A 23,516-nucleotide genomic window follows, 5' to 3' on the forward strand; every position below is an offset into this window, starting at 1 on the left:
GAAATGCATTCTCGAGCGTACCGGCTAAGCCTTACAAACTTTCGTTCATAATCAGTAACCGACATGGAACCTTGCTTAAGTTCAAGAAATTCTTTCCGTTTTTGATCAATGAATCTCTGGCTGATATACTTTTTTCGAAACTCGGTTTGGAAAAACTCCCAAGTTACTTGCTCTCTGGGCACAACAGAAATCAACGTATTCCACCAATAATAGGCAGAATCTCGTAGCAAGGAGATAGTACACTTAAGGCATTCATCGGGTGTGCAAGATAGTTCATCAAGTACTCGAATAGTGTTGTCCAACCAAAATTCAGCTTGCTCGGCATCATCGCTATCTGTAGCCTTAAATTCAGTAGCCCCGTGTTTTCGGATTCTGTCAACTGGAGGCTTATTTAACCTTATCTGGTCAGTTACCGGAGGTATCACAGGTGCAGGGGTTGTATTGGTCGGGAATGGGGGTTGTGGAACAGCCGTATTAGTTCGAATGTACTGATTGAACCACTCACTCATTACGCTATAAAAAGCCTGTCTAGCTTCATCATTCTGATTACTAGCAATAGGTTGAGAGCCCGCCGGCGCTGTCCCTTGTGCAGGAGCAGGCACTACACTCTCAACATCATCAGCTACCGCTCGGTTGGGATCGGGATCCATTACTATAAGTAAACACATTTTTTTAACTGTCAGAAATCACCACACTATCAATAAACACATAATGGCATGTATAGCTAGACCCGAACGTATTACGGTAGTCCTAGAATCGACTAAACCGTAGCTCTGATACCAATAAAATTGTAACACCCCGTACCCGAGACCGTTGCCGGAGTCGAACACAAGGTGTTAACGGACTTAGTTCATTTATTAACACAGTTCATTTTAAAATTTCCAGACAAGCTGGCCAACTGCACCACAGTCACTTTAAAAATCATATCTCGAGTTGCAAAACTCGAAAACCGATTCCGTAAATTTTTCCTGAAATTAGACTCATATGTTCATCTACAAATTGTTTTCTAGAATTTTTGGTTGGGCCAATTAGTACAGTTTATTAGTTAAAGTCTCCTCTGTTTCAGGGTTTGACTACTCTGACCTTCATGCATTACGACTTAGATATCTCCCTGTACAGAATTGCAATACTTATGTCGTTTGTTTCTAATAAAACTAGACTAAAAAAGGAATCTATACATATAAAGCATGACTTCTAATTATCTCTGGTTGATTTATGGTAAAGTTTCAAAATCAGAACAGGGGATCCAGAAAACGCTCTGGCCCTGTTTCACGAAAACTTAAACATCTCATAAAATGCGGCTCATATGGTCGTTTCGTTTCTTTCATATGAAATAGACTCATCAAGATTCGATTACATAATTTATTCACTATTTAATTCCATTACTATTATTTTTAGTGATTTTTCCAACTTACGTCACTGCTGCTGTCAGCATCTATTTTAGGGTAAATTTTACCTATTTCATAATTTTCCATGAATCAAATAGCAAATAGACATACATTATTATCAAGGGTAATCCCGATTAGCCATGACGTACGTAGCACCAATAGGACCATGATTGGCCATTCCAATGGCTAGTCATTTCTAAACATTTCCACACCACTTAATAACCATATCACAAGACCATAATGTTATACTTCGAAATATACGAGCCATTTTTGCATGGCTATATGAATACACATTACCAAAGGGTACTTAATTAACAACAAGGGTCAGCCCTATACATGCCATTTTCAAAATTGAACTAAAAGAGTACCAAAAAGTGGCTTAGATAGTGTGGATGACTTCGACTTTGACACTCCCGAGTCCGATAGCTGACGAACAAAATCTATAAAACAGAGAATCAAAATAACAGAGTAAGCATTTTAATGCTTAGTAAGTTCAAGTAATGAAATTATTTACGACTAAAGTATAGCGTTCATATGACTAAATGAATAGTTGCATATACGCATATTCCCAAAATCATACTTATTTCACACCTCAACCAGTATATTCATACACAGAGGAATCAAACCTACCTAAGGCCGGAAGTTGTTAATCAATAGAGCGAATTCTATCAAAAAGGAATTAACATTTCCGATGCATATACGAAACATACCTTATCGTTTGGATTTTATGAGCGTATTAATTGAAATTATTACAGCAAGATCGCTCATTTCCAAACCCAAGTACCTTCGGGATTTAGCCAGATATAGCAACTCGCACAAATGCCTTCGGGTCTTAGCCCGGATATAGTCACTAGCACAAAAGCCTTCGGGACTTAGCCCGGATATAGCAACTCGCACAAACGCCTTCGGTACTTAGCCCGGGTATAGTCAATAGCACAACTGCCTTCGGGACTTAGCCCGGATATAGTCACTAGCACCATGCCTTCGGGACTTAGCCCGGATATCATCCGAATAATCATGCACATATATCGATAAATCATGACACATCCATATTTCATTTTCATTACTAAAGCTCAAACACAAGACACTTATCAAACCTTACAAATTTCGGCTCAATAGCCATATACAAAGAGCATGATTTCGAGTGGCTTTCTAACATGATCTCTATACACATTCGGCTACCCGTCATAAGTATAAACTAATCACCTCAATATATAATTCAAGTGGAATCATTATATCTCCGTTTATTTGTTATTCTTATATGTCATGACTTAACCAAATCATAAACTAAGTTTCATTACTCGAAGACTTACCTCGGATACTTGGTACAGTTGCGTAGTGGCTACTCAGTTACTTTCTCTTTTCCCTTATCTGAAATTGCCCCCCTATGCTCTTGAGCTTAAGTTCAACAAATTTTAACTAGTCATTAATCGACTATTCAAGTATTACTTTCAGAATATAATACATATGGATTCGAATTTCACACATATAGATTATAGTAAGCTTTATAAAAATCAATAAATAATTCATTAGCAAATTTTCATTAATGTTTACAATATAATTACAATTTCCCTATAAGCTGACTTCCTGAGCAACAGTCACTAAAGTTTTTATAACTGGAGCTACGAAACTCCAAATCAATTGCCGTAAATTTTTCTTGACAGAAGACTCATTTATCTATTATCCATAAAATTTTCAAAATTTTTAGTTTAGCCCAAAAATACCAGATTTTTCTTAAAGTTCACCTTGTTTCACTGTTTGACTAAACTGACTATTCTTCACTACGAATCAAATTTCTCATTGTACAGAATTAAAAATATGTTCTCGTTTATTTCATTTGAAACTAGACTCATTAAGGAGTCTAATCATATAAATTTTATCTTAGGGCCATTTTTGTTCAATTTATACTGATTTTTATAAAAACATAACAGGGAATCTAGTAGTCATTTTGACTCAGTCCCACAATACTTCAAATATCTCAAGATCGGTAACTCTTTTGTTTTTATAGTTTCTTTTCTAAGAAACTAGACTCTTCAAGCTTTAATGAAATAATTTATTCAGCTTCTAACTCAACTCCTACAATTTATGGCGATTTTCCAAAATCACCTTACTGCTGCTGTCCCCAAGCAGATTATTACCAAATCAAATACTAACATTTGCATTTCACCTTAATAGCTAGCTTAGCAAACCTTAATTTAACATATAATTGTTCATAACACGATTAAAGCATCCTCTCCATTTCATCAATTCGAAACACATACATTGCCCAATAATATCCAAAATCATATTCGGCCTTAGTACACAACTTGTTAGCCGATTTTTCTCCATTTAGCAACTAATGCACATATGTGCTCATTTGTTACACTCTACTTCACCTAACTACCATTTTTTTTCCATTCAAATAACATGAACAACACCATTTCTTGAACATTTTCTCTTAACCGATTACTCATGTTACCAACAAGATTCAAAATTTGGACATAGACTAACTAAGGGACTTAGTAACTAGCTTAATACATTCAACAATTTCAAAAGCTACCATGAATTACATACCTTATTTATACATAAATTTTCAAGGATTTCAAAGTACTTACCTCTTCCTAAACATCAACCAAGCTGAACATGAAACAAGAGAATTCTTTTCTTCTCCCACCCTCAAGTCACGGCAAAGGAGGAACAAGGATGAGACAACTTTTGTTTTTTCCTCCCACTCACCTCATGTTCTATTATTCTTAATTCATTATTTTATTTTGTAACATAAAATTATTAGCACAAAATAATTATAATATGCTTTAGTCCATAACATGGCCGGCCACCATCTAGAATTTGGCCAATTTGACATGCAAGTACAAGCATTTTCTAACATGCATCAATAGGCCACTTTAACATTTGCCTAGCACATTTCTAAATTTTCTCACACAAGTCCTATTTAATAAAATTCACTTACAATTAACAAAATTCAAACACGAAATTTTCACACATGCATATATACATATAATAAGCATCAAATATGTCGGTTAATTATTTTTATGACTCGGTTTTGTGGTCCCGAAATCACTTTCCGACTAGGGTCACATTAGGGCTGTCACAGTAACTAATCGCCTCTTAAAATCTTTGAAAGCTTTTAAGCATTCCTCATCAAACTTGAACGTCGAGTCCTTCTCCAATAAATTGCATAAGGGTTTAGCAATTTTATAGAAGTCCTTGATGAATCTTTGATAGAAACTGGCATGGCCCAAAAAGCTTCCAACATTTTTTACAGATGTTGGAGTTGGGAGTTTCTCAATAACATCTACCATTACTTTATCTACTTCGATTCCATGTCTCGTTATCCGATGCCCTAGAACAATCCCTTCTCATACCATGAAATGACATTTTTCCCAATTGAGTACTGGGTTTGTTTCTTCGCATCGCCTTAGTACCTTGGCTAGATTGGCTAGGCAATCGTCATATGAATCTCCAAATACTGAAAAATCATCCATAAAAACTTCCAAATACTTCTCAACCATGTCAATAAAAATAGTCATCATACATATTTGAAATGTAGCGGGTGCATTACATAAACCAAATGGAATGCGTCTAAATGCAAAAGTACCATTGTCTTGTGTTGATCTTCTGGTGCTACTGTAATCTGATTATACCCCCAGTATCCATCGAGAAAATAGTTGTAGTCTCACCCCGCGAGTCTATCCAACATCTGGTCCAAAAACGGCAAAGGGAAGTGATCTTTCATAGTTGCCTTATTCAGCTTTTGATAATCGATGCAAATTCTCCATCCCGTAACTGTTCTAGTCGGTATCAACTCATTATTCTCATTTTCAATGACCGTGATACCTTTTTTCTTTAGCATGCACTGGACCAAACTTACACATGAACTATCTAAGATGGGGTAAATTATCCCCGCATCTAACCACTTAATGATTTCTTTCTTTACTACATCCTTCATGATGGGGTTCAGTCTTTGTTGTCCATCGATCGTCCTTTTCTCACCATCTTTTAGTTTGATCTTGTGCATGCATACAGATGGGCTAATACCACGGATATCGGCTATGGTCTATCTGATAGCCCTCTTAAATTGTTTCTCTTTTTGTTCAGTAGTTAATTCTACTAAAACAATCACAGGCAGAGTAGAAGAATTACCTGAATAAACATATTTTAGATGTGAAGGTATTACCTTGAGTTCTAATTTAGGTGGCTCCTCGATTGACGCTTTTGCTTGGGCATAATTCCTTTCCTCTAACTCCAAAGATTCAAAGTGGGATTCCGGAATAAATCCCCTTTAATTAGCTTCTAACAAAGCTAAGTACTCATCCTCCTCTTCATCATTCGGAGGATTTGATGTCAAAATTTGTTCCAATGAATCCTCCACATAGTTGAGCTCCTTCTCCACTATTAAATCTTCTAAATCCGATATTGCAGAACAATCATCAATTATGTCAGGAAATCGCAAAGACTTAAAAATGTTAAATGTTACCTGATCATCCTAAACATGCATAGTAAGCTCACCTTCTGCACATCAATAAGGGTCCTTCCGGTTGCTAAGAACGATCTTTCTAAGATAATTGGCACTTCTTTGTCTGTTTCAAAGTCTAGGATAACAAAATCAGCAAGGAAGATAAATTTGTCTACACGTACTAATACGTCCTCAATTTTTCCTTCTGGATGTGCTAAGGATCATCTGCTAATTGAAGTGTAACCGTAGGAGGCCTAACTTCACCTATCCCTAACTTTCTAAATATTGACATAGGTACCAAGTTGATACTCACACCCAAGTCACATAGTGCCCTATTACAATATGTTGCTCCAATGTTGTAAGGTATGGTAAAACATCCAGTATCCTTCAATTTTGAGGGTAGTTTATATTGAAGATATGCACTGCATTCCTTCCTCAAAGCTACCATCTCAAATTCTCTGTCTCTTTGTATTTTGGATAGGATTTCCTTCATGAATTTGATGTAGTCTGGCATTTGCTCAAGTGCTTCAACCAATGGGATGTTGATATGAAGTTGCTTGAGTACGTCTAGGAACTTCTTGAATTGAATCTCCTGCTTCTGCTTTTGAAGTCTTTGAGGGTAGGGTGGTGGTTTCTTTACTGGAACTAGTTGATTCATCTTCTGTGACAATTCTACATCTGACAAGGTTGTTAGTTGATCAGAATTAGCTGGTTCTAAAATTACCTTGTCGGGTTTTGTAGATTCTGGTTCTTGTGAAACTAGAATTTCAACGCTCGGTTGAACTTCCTCTGATTCTTGAGCATAAGCTTGCTTCTTTTGAGCTTCAATGGTATTGGGCTCTACTGTCTTTCCACTCCTCAATGTTAATGCTTTGTAATGCTCCTTTCCCGGATTCCTCAGATTTTTTTTGTATCACTAGGTAAAGTACCTTGTCGTCTGTTCTTGAGTTTGGTTGCAAGCTGGTCCATTTGGTTTTCTAGGTTTTTCAATGTAACTGCTTGGCTTTGGATTAAGGCGTCATTCTTGGCCATGTATGCCTTCAACGGATTTTCTAAGCCATTGGATGGTTCAACTTGGGTTGGTTTCTAAACTTGTTGAGGAAAACTTGGTGGCTGGGTCGATCTAGGTTGGGCGTAAGTATTACTGGCTCTAGCTCATTGGTTACTCTAGGAAAAATTCGGGTGGTTTCACCACGATGGGTTATAAAAATTGGATTGCAGTCCTTGCCTTCCTCGATTTTGGTTCTGGTTACCTATGTAGTACATGGACTCTGGGTTTGATGGACATTCTTCAAACAAATGTTCTTCCCCACAATAAACACAAGCTATACTTTCAAATTGGGTTGTGGCTGTGCTGCAAAACTGTTAGACCCATTAGTAGTAAGGTTTTTTTAACATTGAGGATATTGATGATACCTAAGATACGAGTGAAGTAAGAGCGTCTACTTCATGTATTCCAGCAACTCATCTTCCTGACGCTGCTCGATTGGTTGGCCATTGGTATTATTGCTGGCAATCCTCTCAATGATTTCATAAGCCTCATTATAAGACTTAGAAAATAGAGCACTATTAGCAGAAGCATCCACTACCATCCTCGTGTGAGCATTGAGACCATTATAAAATGTCTCAAGTTGGATGCAATGTGGGATTCCATGATGAGGGCACTTTCGTAATAACTTTTTGTACCTTTCCCATGCCTCATACAAGGATTCATCATCCATTTGTTGGAAGGTAGTGATCTCGTTCCTCAACTTAGCATTCTTGCTAGGTGGGAAATACTTCATAAGGAATCTTTCTGCTAACTCTTGCCATGTGGAAATTGAGTCTGGTGGCAATGAGTTCAACCAGGCTCTAGCTTTGTCCCTCAGCGAATATAGGAACAGCTTCAATCGCAATGCATCTTCGGGTACTTCGGCTAACTTGAAAGAATCTCTCACCTCCAGAAATAGTCTTAAGTGTAGGTGAGGATCTTCGGTAGGCATTCCACTGAATTGGCCCATTGTCTGAAGCATATGGAACATGACTGGCTTCAACTCGAACTGTTGTGCCTCAATTTCGGGTCTCCTAACACCTGGATTAAGATCATTAAATACTGGCACGACATACTATCGTAAAACTCTATCCCTATCATCAGCAATAAGGATAGGATTTTGAGCAGAGTTTGCTCCGTTTCCTTGGATTGAATTTTTTAAGTTCATCTCTTCGGTCGTCCTCTAATTTTCTTGTCTTCTTTGCTATCGAAAATTATTTCTATCTTAGGGTCTACAGGGAATAGGTCAATAATTCAGTCAATACTCATAAACACCTAAAATAATCACAGAAAAATTAATTAAGTTAAAAATTAAAAGAAAAAAATAAACCAAAATGTAAACTAACAAATTCACAAATAATGACTTTTTAAAACCGTCCCCGGCAATGGTGCCAAAAACTTGGAATGACGAAAATGTGCAAGTGTACACAATCGCAACAAGTAATAAAATCACAAGTAAATGTTGAGTTATTATACCCACAGGGACTGTGAACAAGATTATTTATGAATGCAATTTAAAACACTTTGGTGAAGAAAAATATTTTTTTAAAGAGGGTGATTAAAAACTTAAGAAAATTAAAATAAATAAATAAATGAAGTAAAACAAAATTTCTAATGCACGATTTCAAAATAAGATTTAATTAAGATGATATAATTGTGTTGGATTAACTACACTTCTCATCTTAGAATTATTAAACTTATGTTTATATTGTTACGAATAAAATCACGGCAACCCAGTAATTTGGTAACTTATGAACATACTTACATACCAAAATCTATTCATCTATTGACATATCCCTATGTCAATTCAATCGACTAAACAGATTCTAGTAAGCAAACATGTTATTCCACATACATACTCATTAAACTGAACTAATCTCTTGCATATACCTATGTCAATTCAAACAATTAATTAAATCTAACAAGCATATAAAAGACTATGTGAGGTACAAGGTATCCTTACCTTGAAACAATTTAATCACAATAATCTTGCAAGTTATGCAAGGCAAGAATAAACATGCACTAATCAAGTACTGTGTCAATTAATTACAATTTCAATCTATTTAAATAATTAATTATTAGTTACCTCACAGTCCTAGCACAAGAATAACTTAGGCATGATTTTACTTAATCAAGCATTTTACCGAGGCCTATAACAACATAAACACAATTTTAACAATTTAAGAAGATGAAATGCAATCAACCCAACACGAATTAAATTCAAGCTAAGCTGATTAAATTAACCATTCCAACAACATGAATACTCATAGATATGTTCATCATAACAACAACAAAAATTAAAGAGATAGGGAACAAGAATCAAATCCGGTGGTTTTTCGAGGCTTGACTTGGTTACTCCGTTCTTCCTTCTTGTTGTCCTCGCCGGTCAAGGCTTCGATGAAAACTCAATTTCTGCTCCAAAATGGTTGAAGAACACTGCTTTTCCAAGGGAATAAATCGGCACAAGATCAAGGGAATTGAAATGGAAAAATGAGAGAAAAATAATGAGAGAGGAGAGAATTGTTGTGAAATGAATGAGGAATGATTGAGATGCTTTGAATGATCAGCCAAGGGGGGCTTTTATAGTTGAGTGTGGCAGCTGAAATTTGCTAAAAATAGTAGCCAAAGAGCCACACCTTGCCCGACCACCTATGTGGCAAAGTTGATGCTTTCAACTTTGCTAAAAATGGCTTGGGGCAAATCCAAAAATCCACCAATTGTGGAGGGGTTTGAATCCAACTTCTACAAGACTTCAAGGGCTTCTTTGCAAGCTTAATTAATCAGCTAATAGTCAGCATATGGCCGGTTTTAGGCTGCCCAATCTTTGGTCGGTTCACTTCAATCGGTTCGGTTCAACTGGACCACTTTTTCCATAATTAATTAATATTAATTTATTTAGCCCAAATTAAATTGGGTATAAATTAAAATTAATTATATTATGAATTAATACACATAATTGGACCGTCTTAGGCTAGAAATTAATTCGCCTTGATACTTCAAATTGCTTCTCGGTTTTGTGCTTCAAGTAGTGTCTACCGAGCCATTTTTCACCCTTTGCGCAATTCTGTCGAAAATAACCAAAATTACTCAAAATTAATTATAAAATTAACTAAAATTCATCATGTTCATATTTTAAGTATAATTGAATTATTTTATAAAATTAATTATTTTTCGACAAGAATTTAATCGAAATAGTATGATTTTATGCTAAAAAGTGTATGTAAAAATGCGTAAATTTTTGTGTTTCCACATATGTGAAATTGTCAGATACTATATGAATGAAAGATTGAGAATAGATGATGATATGGGATTTATATGAGAAAGATAGATGTTTAAATGTGTTAATTTCCATAATGTGCTCATTTGGCTATATGAAAATGTGAATTAAATGATATATGAGAATTGAATTGAATAAGCTTGTGAAAGCTACAATTAGGTAGTTATATAGTATAATATTGAATGATGATAATTTGAAATGAGAACTTGTTATAAAATTTAGAAAAGTTGTGTGTAATAGTATATCATGCTTATGGCATTGTAATGAAATTATTTTCTATGTTAAGTTTTATTTTAAGATACTAGCTTACTAAGCTTTCAAAGCTTACTCTGTGTGTTTCTCCTATGTCTATAAAGTTTCAAAGACTTGCTCGGGTTGGAAATCGTGGGAGATGTCATCACACCATCCGGTTATCGCTTTGGTAAATAAAAGCTTTGAGTTTTGGTAATGTGGCATGTATAGGCTAGTTTTTAGATGGTTCGTTTTGATTTGTGTATGTATATAGCCATGCGAAAAATGGCTTGATCATGATATTAAAGTTGGTATATATTTATTCGGTCATGTTATAAGCTTAATTTGGAGGTATGTTTCATGATAAATATGTTTGTGGTAGTTGATTATATAATTCGGCTTAAGTGAGGTAAATATAGTTGATGGGTGTATTTCGGTTGTGGTTTATTATTGATTTATTTTGGATGTATAATTTGTCTTATGTGAAGGTTTGAACGTGATAAATGATGTGTTTTTGATATAATACATATGCTCACATAAGTTAAGTTATGTTTGTGTGATAGCCTGCATATTGATTGTTAAAATACGGTTTGCGATGGAAAAATATGAACATGTTTTGTAATTTATTTGATGGTCATTTTGGTACGGTTGTAAATGGTACAATTAGCTTTGATTCAATATTGTGAGGTTGGTTGGATTATTAGAGGATAAATTTTATGACTGAATATATGGTTTAAAGATCGATTGTGCTTATGTATTTTGGAAATAGTAAAAGGTGTGTATTTATATTTGGCTAACAATAGGTAAAATATACTTATACATGCCTATGATATGTTTTGCTCGTGATTTTGGTAATTAATGATTAAGTTGTTAAGTTAAATGCTTGAGTTTAAAATGTGCCATATATGAGATTTATGAATTTGGTAAATGACCGATAGGTATTTTGGATATTTCATTTTTCAAGAGGTTATGTAATTATGGTATGATTTGATTCAGTTCTTTTGTATAAAATTGGTAGTTATTATTTTAGTAAAACCAAATTTTATACTTGACCATTATGTGATGTTAATGCTGTATATATATATTAATGTTTAATAAATCATGTGGTTTGGCTTGACTTAGTAAAATATGAAGAAGTGCATAATTTTAAATAGTGTTTTTGGAAAGTAATTAATGAAATAGATTTATATGAATGGATGTCTTAAAATATGATCGGTATATGAAATGATTTATACTTGGTTATAAGTTAAGCATTTGATTGCCATGATTCATTGGTTATAATGTTTGAATATTAATTTGGGAAGAGTATAAATTATAGAATCGAAGCATGTTAGATTGGTTTAAAAATTATACTAGATGAACAGTATTGAATTAATTATATTATTTGGTACTTGAATTGAAATAAATGTCTGTTTTGAGTTGTATTTTGATCAGTAATGCCTCTTAACCCTAATTTGGTGACGGACATGGGTTAGCAGTGTTACATTTGGTTGGTATCAGAGCTATGGTTTAGTCGATTCTAGGACTACCATAGCGTATGTCAGTCTAGCTATACATGCCACATTTAACCTACGATAATGTGATATCTCCCGACTCTGACGAAAATTGTTTTAATGAGACAGAATGGTTTCCAACCGAGCTAATTCTGATAGTACGGAAATAAATACTCAAATGTTTAAGTGAAAATGTGTTGACGATGAGTTGAGACTCATAAAAGTATGAAATTATATGAAATTTGGCAAAGAAATGTATCTATATATATGATTAATCGTTATGTGAGCTATTTGAAAATGTGATGAGTTTATAAGCAAGTGACTATGAATATTTGAGCCATATAAGAAACATGAAATTTCTTTGTATTATGGCATGATTCATATGAATGAAATGATATGAGTATATGAATTGTGATATGTGATTTATGGTTGCTATATGAATGCTTTAATTGTGAAATAGTGATTTGAGTTGGCATATGAACTATGTGTCAAGAATAAAAGTGATTAAAAGCAAATGATTATTAAATGATTTGAGAATATGAAATTAGTAATGAATTGGTTATTTTTGATAGCATGTGTTATGTGCATTTATGTATAAGTTAAATTTGAGGCTTTACTACCCTCACCCCCTTATCAGTGAAATGTTAAAATGAAATCTGTAAGATTTAAGTTGAATAAGCTCACGAGTGTGGAGTTACAAAAGTCTGTGTTTGGAAGATAAATAATATGGTCAGAAAAGAGATTGAATCAGCAAATTAAGGCAATATTAAAAGAGATATTGAATATTTTTGAAGACTATTTAGATTATGCAAAGTCATTGTTACAGAAGAAGTTAAGTCCTATTAAATGACCTATTCAGGTATGTTATCTAAAGAAAGTATTAATTGGAAGCTTCTCTGGATTAATTTCTATTATTGATGGGATAATATGAACTTAATGATGACAGAATTAGACAGCTGAATAATGTTTGAATTATATTAATGGTTGAGTGTAGTGGTTATAGTCGGTCAGTTACTATGAATTCATCTGGGCATTCTACGTCTACATGTATCCTCAGAAATATGTAACTGTTTAATTTTAGAAGGAATTCTTATCGTATGAGAACATTAGCTAAACATATTAATAGACGAAAGCATTATTGGTATGTTTGGGTTATGTTCGACATTTCTCTGTCTTTCTTTCGTATTTATTTCATTGTGCGGATATGAAAGTCGACGGTGGAATCTGTATAATGCTAATATTTTGTTTCTAATGGATATTGTTTTGTTAAAGATACATGAAGGTTATATTGCTTCTGTTACTGAGGATCTCAGAATTTCTGAGTGATATTGTAACGCCCCAAATTTGGGCCTAGAAGTATTGGGCCTTTAGTTTGGGTCCGTAAGGAGGTTGTATATGAGCATTTAATTGTACAAGGAAATGACACAATTAATTGTCTGCTTTAGTGGTTAATGGCCTTGAGAAGTGTTGGAGAAATCTTGGGTTCAAACCTAGGCTTTAGCAAAAATTTTGGTAATAAGTATATAAAACCCTGGGTGCTTGGATGAAGGCCTTTTAAATTATTGTGGTAAATATATGACACAAGGAAGCTTGTGGTCTAGTGGTTGTGGCATCATTAAGGTTGCAAGGGAGCTTGGGTTCAAGTCTTGGCTCTTGCAATTTATTTTAGTTTTTCTTTTAAAGGAACCTGGACTCTGGCTTATAGACCTTATATTTAATTGAGGATAAAATATGAAACAGAAAGAGCCTGTGGTGGAGTGGCAAGGTGGCGTGTTGTGTAACTGTGAGTTCTAAGGTTCAAGTCTTGGAATGCGCAATGGAGTATTTATTTTGATGTTTGAGCTGTGTAGGAGGTGGAGTTGGACTGGAACTCTGTGGTTGAAGTGGTCATAAGAAAATAAAAATTTTTCCTAATGGTTGAAAGTAATCCCACATCGAGAAGCTAACATGGGAATTGGTGAGAAGCTGGCTTTAAATAGAGCGAACCAGATGAGTTGGTAAAAAGGAAAAATAGGTGATTAAGACCCAATGCAGATGTGCCACGGTTGGTGATCGTGGACTTCGGCGCGTTCTCATAAACAGGGGTGTATTCACGCCCTTCTTTGTTAGAAATTGGCAAAAGCTGAAAGCTGCCACGAGCGTTCTCGTGTGATGGGGCTGTTCTGGGCCTAGATGGGCCTGTGGGCCCCCTTGTGTAAATCTAATTGTTAGGCGGGAAGTAGTTGGCCCTGATGGGCCATATGAATGTGATTGGGCCTATGGGCCATATGAATGTGATTGGGCTTGATGGGCCATATGAATGTGATTGGGCCTGATGGAACATGTGAACGAGATTGGGCCTAAAGGGGCCAAATGAATAAGTGTGGATCTGTTAATGTTTAGTAAAAGGGTTGTGGACATAGTTTTTGGTAACCTACTCAAGCAGACATAAAACTTAAATAATTAATTAATCGCGACCGTGGATGAGTCATAAGGTTGGTGTGGCAATGGGTATATGTATGTTTAGGATTGGATCTAGGGAGAGCTTGGTACTTAAGCGGTCTTAATGACTCACCTCCTCTTCTCTGGAATCCTACCTGGTGCATAGTATTTGTTCACTTTAGCCACCAAGGACTTGTTAACGGGCCAAGGTAAGTAATAAACCCATAATGAAGAGAAAATTACCGAAATACCCTCGATTTGTGAAATTATCGGAACACCCTCGATTTGAAAAATTACTGAAACACCCTCAATTTGTAAAATTATTGAAACACCCTCGATTTTTAAAATTACTGAAATACCCTCGATCTGTAAAATTACCTAAATGCCCTCGATTTGTAAAATTACCGAAACACCCCCGATTTGTAAATTTATCGAAATACCCTTGTAGTGTAAAATTATTGAAATACCATTGTAGTGTAAAATGACCGACATACCCCTATAGGTTAAAATGACTGTTTTGCCCTTGAGGGTAAATGACCGACTTAGACTTCGAATTTGACTGATTTGATTATGAATGTATGACTGCGTTTTAATTGACTTGACTGTGGTTGTATGACTGATATGCCCTTAATATATGTTTAAAATACTGTTACTGAGTATGGTTATTCTGCATACACGTGTGATGATTGAGCATGACATACACGACATATTGCATGGGTTGGGAATTATGGAACGGAGGAAGTATATGAGGATCGCATGGTTGCTTGACGACCATGGATCCACCGATGGCTATTAAGCCTAATATTTGATTAGAAGCTTGCTGCAATGAAGGTAGTACTGCAACCAGGCTACCATTGATGTGTATCAGATGGGTTGGTCGATATTTATATCCCCACATGATGTGTACCAGGGGACAGATTTGGTGTGTAACGGTTGGATTATTGGTGTGGGTTGCACAGCATTGCATGTATGATATTATTATGATATTATTGCAATGTGGGCTTTTTCCCAATTAAGCCTAAGATGGGCTAGGCCCAATTGATTCTGTTATGGGCTGTGACCCAAATGATATTATAACGGCCTTTAGCCCACGTATGCTCTGAACTGGACTGTACTGTTACTGTAATGGGCTCCGACCAAGACTGATTCTGAATTCTATCTGTTTACTGACTGTTACTCTAGTAAGGGGATTACACACTGAGTTTTTGTAAACTCACCTCGTTTATTAACTGTGCAGGTATTCCCCAGCGTTAGGTGGATCAGTGTCGTAGAGGGATTCGAAGACGGCCACACAACTACACATGTTTTCCTATTTCATTTATTTAGTTAAGCACTTTGATTTTTGATTTGGGTTGTATTAAGGCCTTTTATTTTCTTAACTTTTTACTTGGGAAATTTATTTAGTATGCTTAATATCTATTAGAAGTAGGGCACGATTTTCCAAAACAACAACTGGTTTTCAAAATATCACATTTTCGCAACTGTTTAAAAGTAAGCTTTCGCAGCAAGTAAGGTTTTAAGGGAATTAACGTTTCACAAGTTTTAAAATGGCCAGAGGTTTTGAGTAGTAAGAAGGGTTTTCAATGAGAACATGGTTTTCGAAAAACACTTCAATATGACACGCTAGATTTGGGCCTAACTTCTAGGCCGGGTTTAGGGTGTTACAGATATTGTTTTTTCTGGACATTTTTGGAATATCATCGGGGTTGATATCGTTCTATATTGGGTTGTAAATTTTCTGATATTTTGTTTAGCTACAGATGTTCAAAAATTCATTATTCTGGTTTTCTTATGATTTTATGTGATTATTTATAAGTGATATCTATTTGACGGAAATGGCTATATCTGTTATAAACATAATTTCTGTTCTGAAATTTGGGAATGTTGTAGTACCGTTATCAGAGTTATAAAAGTTGTGCTTCTGCATTGGTTGCTGTTCAAATCAGATTTGATTTTCTTCTTGGTTCAAATACTTTATTAACAGCCGAGATATTATCTATTGCTACGGGTAAGATGTCGATCTTACTATGACATTATGATTTTTATTTGATGATTGTGGCATTTGTATTATGATATGTCTGGGTTATCCTTTTTTAATGAGAAGAAAAGATTTTTTCGAAAAGATCAATTCAGTAGTTTAATCTGATCTAAAATTATTTGATTGAAGAGATAATTGGGTTATATGTGTTTGAATCTATTCACCAGATTGGAAATAAACCATGAAAGTGCATGTATGAATTGAGGGATAGTCTAGAGGAAGATTTCGTATTTTTGAAGACTTGATATAGAATTATATCTAACGGAACAATTTTACTTGAGAAATGTTATGATAAATTAAAGTTAGTTCGATTGCTGAAGTTTTCCTTTTTGCACAGATATTGTCAACCAAATATCAGTACTGGTTCAGTCTAATCTTAAGAAAAAGTTTATGATCTTCAATCATGCATCAATGAACGGTTTGAAGTATATTCTAAAAATATAGTGTACAGAGATGTAATGTGATTCCATACGGTTAAAGCTACATGAAAAGAGTTATGTGACATATTTGATGATTACAAGAGTTTAAAATGTTTGACATTGCAGAGTGAGATTCGAACTTGGCATAGTGAAGCTAGCTCGAATTGTCAAAAAACTTTTGATTCTGTAAGTAAATATTATTATCCGAGGGAAATGATTGTAGTTTTGAATAATCTGAATAAGAAACTTTTTTTTTCTTTACGAGCGATGAATACGTGATTGATCTTATAAGAGGATGATTATATGTTAGCTGGATTAAAAGTTAATTGATGCTTACTAAGTGAATTTGTGAAACCTAGTAATGTGTTATCAAATTATAAGTTAAAAAGGGGCTCAGCATAAATTGATCTCTGATTCAGAACTTTAGATGTGAAATTGATGATTGTTTGTTGCCTTGAGATAGTGTGTGTATACCAAGAAGCTCTGAGATTGTATAACCATTGTTGCAAGAGGCTCACAGTGTTAGTTAGACTGTTCATAAAGGAGTAACAAGATGTTTGATAATCTGAGAAAGTGGTATTGATAAATGGGTATAAAACGTAATATTTCTAACCTCGCGTTTAAATGTCTGAGCTATCAACAAGTTAAAGTTAATTATTAAGTGTCTTTAAGACTATGCCAGTTTTAACCTTTTGTGGCATTTTCTTACTAGCATTGCTAATGTACAACTTTTGAGGCATTTTTGGTTCAAGTGCCGCTAAAAATGCCGCTAAAAGCATGTTTTGCTGTAGTGGTCCTATGATGGCTAAGAAGGACTGCCTTCGATTTTCTTTCCTTTGCATAGCCGAACCCTTATTCACGCCTAAGGATTTCTATCGCTCTTTTTCTTTGCCATTGTTTGTGAGGTCCTTTTCATCGATTTTTTAGATAGATTAGGATAGGGTCAGCTAACCACTCATGATTATATTCTTCTCTTTTTAGGGGGATTTATCAGATGCTGCTACATGGAAAATGTTGCATTGGTCTTCTTAGCATTACCACGACATCTATGCTAACAAACTGTCTACACTTTTCCCTGACAGGACTTACTCATTTATTTCCTCGTTTGAAAACCTATTCCTGCCACACTAGCACAAAAGACTCCACCACAAGCGAATAAAGGCATCTAATTCCAACATAGTCCAAGTCCTAATGCAATATTAAAAATGCTAACTAAAATGTCCTAAATGTAACAAATTGTACTTAAGTACAAGATATTAGGTAGGCCTAAATTCAGGAAAGATAAAAACTTTTCAAGAGTTATCACACCCCCAAACTTGAGTTATTACTTGTCCTCAAGCAAAATACATCTAAATGCATGAATACACCCATCTTGCATTATCAAAAACAAAAAACAAAAAACTTTCTTATACTGCCTAGCTATTTGAAAAATAATTTATACCTCTATTTTCGGCAATCTTATCTTTTTCTAAAACTGATTCAAATGTCAAAGATTTTTTCCAACAAAAGCAGTGCAAAAATTTCTCCTTAAAAAAATTTTCCTTAGTAACTATGCATTCTCTCTTTCAACTTATTATAATAGTTCGTTTTCAGTGAAATCAGAATACTAGTTTCAGGGCCACAAAATTGACGAGTAAATTATTATTTTATTATTATTTTAATGTATACAGAATGTTAGTAAGGTAATATAAAAATTTTGTTAAGTTTGCATGCTTAATTATGTAAAAAGGACTAAATCATAAAAGGTACAAAAGTAAAGATCTATTAGTTAAAGGTATCAATTAGCTATGAAATTTCAACTTAAGGGGATTTATATGGTAATTAAACTATTATTATTAGTGGACAAAGATTGACATAATAACAAATGATTTTGATGTTATAAGTCAAGGTTAACATAGTAACTTAATAAATAAAATTAATCAAAAGAAAAGTAAAAGATGGTATCATCCATAGTTGTCTTCTCCACCAAATTTTTAGGGTTAGAGAACACCATTTTAAAGCTTTAAATTTTCGATAATGTCTAGCTCTTGCATGATGATGTTTTGAGGTTAGTTTTTAATGATTTTTATGATTTCAGGATCATTGTAGCAGAACCTAGCTAGCTTAGGGATTAGATTGGAAAAATATTAAAGATTTAGGGTTTTTCCATGAATTTTATTACATGATTCTTGAAGTTTAATAGAGGAAAATGAATCCTTGTTGTTAAATAAATAAATTTTTTAAATGTCATTTAGGGAATTTTTTGTAAAAGTAATAAAATTCATGGTAAAATTGTGAAATAATGGTTTATATGGGTTGATATGCATTCTTCATGGACTTGACTAGCATGGACTAGGGATGAAAATGCTTAGATTCTAAATTATGAGCTTAAGGACTAAATTGTGAAAAGTTAAAATGTCAGGGGAAAACCTATAATTATGCATAAATGTGAATTATGGATTGAATTGAATGTTGAGATTGATTGAAATACTTAATTGAATATAATTATTTATTTAGATCAAGATAAATCTCAACCAAATCTACATCGAGGAAAGGCAAAAATCACGGATTAGCCCAATTAGATTTCTATGTTCTAGTTGTCAAGGTAAGTTCATAGTATTTCAATATGTAAATGAATTTCTACTTATATATTTTTTACATTATAGTTAATTATCCCCTATTTGTACTTCAGTACCATTGAATTGCACATCCGTGCCCCTGTTTGTACTTCGATACCACTGAATTGCACATACGAGCCCTATTTACACTTCGGTAACTTTGAATCTAGTAAAATATGAGTTGCTTTTCAATTGTGGTTAATTTTAAAGATACACTATGTTCTTACTAAGCTTTATAAGCTAATTCTTTTTTGTGGTTTATTTTGTAGATCGTTGTTGTTGACTTTTGGACGAATCAAACCTTCGGCTCACACTATCCATTTGATTGATTGTGATTGAGGTGCCTTATATGGCATATTGGATGAATGGATTTGGTCATTTGAATTCGTCAATTTAAGCATGTTTTGGTATGATTTTAATGCCTTGGTCATGGAGGTAAATTTCTTGTAGGTACACATTTGGCTTAGTGATGGAAATGGCTTGATTTTGGCCAATTTCATGTCCACACAGCCTAAGATACGGGTGTGTGTCTCAATCATATGTGACACACGGACACGTGACATGGTCGTGTGTCCCCTGTATGTTAAAAAGGCATTCAAGTCACGTAGCCTAGAACACGGCCTGGCACATGGGTGTGTGAGGTTATTTCAAGTGTTACACAGCCTGGCGCACGGGCGTGTGGCTTAGCCGTATGACCCAACCTAGAGAGTTCTATTTCGATTGTTACATGGCCTTAGACACCTGTGTGTGTCTCAGCCATATGAGTCACACGGCAGTGTGACCACTGCAGTTTAATTTTTCTAACTTTTTCCTGAACTTTCCAAATGCTTCTAATTTAGTCCCGAATTCTTTCTAACATATTTCTAAGGCCTTGAGGGATCAATTAAGGGACAATATGCATGTATATGAATGGATTATGTTATGTTTATATTAATTTTTAAAATGCATGTTTTTATGTTACATTTATTCGATAATGCACCATAACCCTATTCCAGCGACGGATACGGGTTAGGAGTGTTGCACCTACCGTATCTTTTTATTTACTTAGTTCATTTGTTACCTAAATAGAAGTCACTTTACGGCCATATAAAAATATATTATTCACATTTTCATATATCTATTCTTTTTCTTTTCATCGAACACGAATTATTATTAGGGGATTTATCATGTCACAAAATTATTGAACTTGACAATCACGTTGGAGAATATAATGAATTTTCGAGTACTCAATCATGTCACAATTTAAACCAAAAGTCACTCATGAAGCTAAGGATTTTAACTAAAAAGATGGATGGAACATACAACTACCTTCTTAGCTACTTGTCCTTTTTTCTACAGTGGAGTGCCCCTAAAATTATACTACAGACTCTTATTTAGGTCCTCCTTTCTAATCAATTGCTCAATGGAGCAAACAAAGTGATGTTGACCTATTTAGCAACTTTAAGCATTAGAGTGCATACTTATTTAAACAAAATGCCATAGTAATTTAACTAATGTTTGGTTTCAAAAATCACTACGGTCATTAAAAAGATAATTACTATATTTCAAAAATCCAAAAGAAAATAGAGTATAGGACATCCCACTTTTAGAAATCAATTTCCAAGAAACCTAGCTTAAGCTAACTTCACCCAATCTATTATTACCTGCTCTAGGTATATCGAAAAAAATTTTAAGCTCATCATTGAACATCATAAAGAAAAATTGTACTTCTTATAGACAAAGCAATATTTCAGTAGTTATTATGCCATGGAAAAATATCCTATATACCAAAATGAACATACAAAATGCAATCTAGTTGCACAATGCACCTCTAAACCTAAGGGATGCATTGTCCTCAATGCATGTAAAATCATGAACAGTATAGAACAAGTATGAATAGCCCAAAAAAAATATGCAATGCAGAAGAGAAAAACAAAACTTAACCTCCTTGGAATGGAATGTTGACACTTCATTGAATTCTTTATCGTGGACTTGCAAGCACTTATTTTGTATCACATCTTCTTTTTTCGTAGGTCAACTTCCTCACCTTTTTTATCGGTCTCCATTAGTTCATCAATCAGTTGATCGATTACTTGACCTGTACAGTCATAGAGATGGGTGAAGATGTTAGAACGCGAAACGGAAGAAAATGCCCGGGAATGTGATCGCTTTTTACCTTTTTCAGTGGCAGTAGCTAGTGCTGTGGTAGGGACATTTGTTTCTACCTTTCTTTCTTCTACATCCTTCTCTAGGTCAGCAGAGGTTGACTTCTCTAACTTCTCCTTTTCCTTTATCTATAATGACTCATTTAGTTACGACATCAGTTCTGGCAGCGAGTGGAACTAGCTCTTTGTTGCACTCATTAGAAAAAAGAAAAATAGCTAGGAAAGTAGGAAATTTTGGCATGGGTCTTGAAAATTTTTTCTAAAGAGATCTTCTTAATGCCAAATCCCTATCTTTCACAAACATCCAATACTAAGCCTAGCATTTGTTGCTTTGTTCCAACAATTCCATCATCTAGTGTTGTTGCACCTCAAATAGAGACAACATCTATTCTAACTATTTTAGAGAAGTCAAGAATTTCTAGTCATGAGAGGTGGGAGATGTTGCTCTGGGAATACATGTGGTAGAGGAGGCTTGACTATGCTGTGATGTTGTGGCAAACTCAGTTCTTCGTAGCTTGGAAAAAATTTCTCATATTATCCCACCCTTATTGAGGGTAACATCCACAGCATCATCTAAAGGCACATTTGTCATCTTACATAGGGCAAAAATAAGGGAAGGAAAATTCAAACTCCTGACATTCTTATCAGCACAGCTATGGATCTCTGGGAAGATAATCTTCCCTACATTTATATGCCTTTCTTGTATAATAGAATACAACAACATTCTTTCTTTCGAAACAGTTGTGTTAGGCATAGATGGCATAAGATGACTCTTTAAAAAGTGGTACCACAACTTCCAAATTGGTTTTAATGTAGCTTTTTCAACTGTGTAACACTCTTGGCTTGAAATAATCCACTCTGTTCCTTCAACACATAAATCATTAAATACTTTTACCAACACCTCCGGTGTAATATTCTCGGTAAATTCAAAAAGCTCATCTCTAACCTCCTCAATGCTGAATTGGGCATTAATATGGTCTTCGTCGAATTGCACAGATTTACTCTGCACATAAATAAAGGAAGAATATGGGGAATTTATATGAGCGTAAAACTCTCTTACCAATTTACTGAAAACATCCCATGGATGTAGAAAAAATTTGCTCTAGTTGTGCTTTTCTACAATCGAGGATACTAATTCATCATACCCCATGTGGGGTTCGGCCTTCAATAAAAGTCCCTATTCAAATCAAAATGGTCACTTTAGAATATTAGTTGAATACCTTGTGGTTGCAACAACATTAAAGAATAAATTTAGTTGCTAGACGCCAACGCGCGAAGATTTTGCTTTTTGGAAGTACTCCTTACACTAGCCATGAAGAAAAGGTTAGGGAAACAGAAAAAGGAAATAATGGAGTAAACACAAATAGCAGAGTGGTTGAAGATGAGAGAACTATAAAAATGTTAACTTTGTGATAAGTGGAAATGTGAACCAGTTGAAGAAAATAAAAAGTGATAATGATGACAGTTTTTAGGGAATAAGAAACGTGAGGGAGAAGGTTTATGACGTAGAAGAAAATTTAAAAATTGACAAGACTTTTGGGGGGGAAATGAAATAATGGAGCCCTACATTGTGGGCCTCATACTTTGGGTTTCCCAATATTCAGTAAATGCAATGGCCTAACAATTTTTCCTTTGGAATTTTCTAATCAATCAACTCTTTTATTAACACCTTATCATTCAGTTTGTCATGGCATAACGTTTCTTTGTAATGCTGTAGAAAACTGCTGCTCTGCATACATTAACAAATCCTACTTCTTTTATTCTGATCATGTTCATAATAATAATAACAAAATTGAAATTTAATTAACAATAAAGAGAATAAAAATTAAAATAGCAATGGGAAATAGAATGAAAACAAAAAATAAATAAAAATTCAAACATCACGAAGGCTAATGCTTTGCTTGTCACGTTCTATAGGAACACCCCAGTAATGCTTCAAGCATTATCCATTAACCTTGAATGTAGACCCTGTTCTTAGGTTTTTAACAAGTACAACACCATGTGGATATAGTTGAATTACTTCCA

At 34.5% G+C, this 23,516-nt stretch overlaps 1 non-coding gene across 1 annotated transcript; it reads left to right on the forward strand.

Moving 5' to 3' along the window:
- Positions 1-7,488: 7,488 nt before the first annotated feature.
- On the forward strand, positions 7,489-7,595 carry LOC121207313 (small nucleolar RNA R71). Its single transcript, XR_005902403.1, has one exon. It is a non-coding gene; the product is annotated as a small nucleolar RNA R71 (small nucleolar RNA).
- Positions 7,596-23,516: the final 15,921 nt, after the last annotated feature.

The sequence above is a fragment of the Gossypium hirsutum genome, chromosome A09 (genome assembly GCF_007990345.1).
Source record: "Gossypium hirsutum isolate 1008001.06 chromosome A09, Gossypium_hirsutum_v2.1, whole genome shotgun sequence".
Taxonomy (NCBI): Eukaryota; Viridiplantae; Streptophyta; class Magnoliopsida; order Malvales; family Malvaceae; genus Gossypium; species Gossypium hirsutum.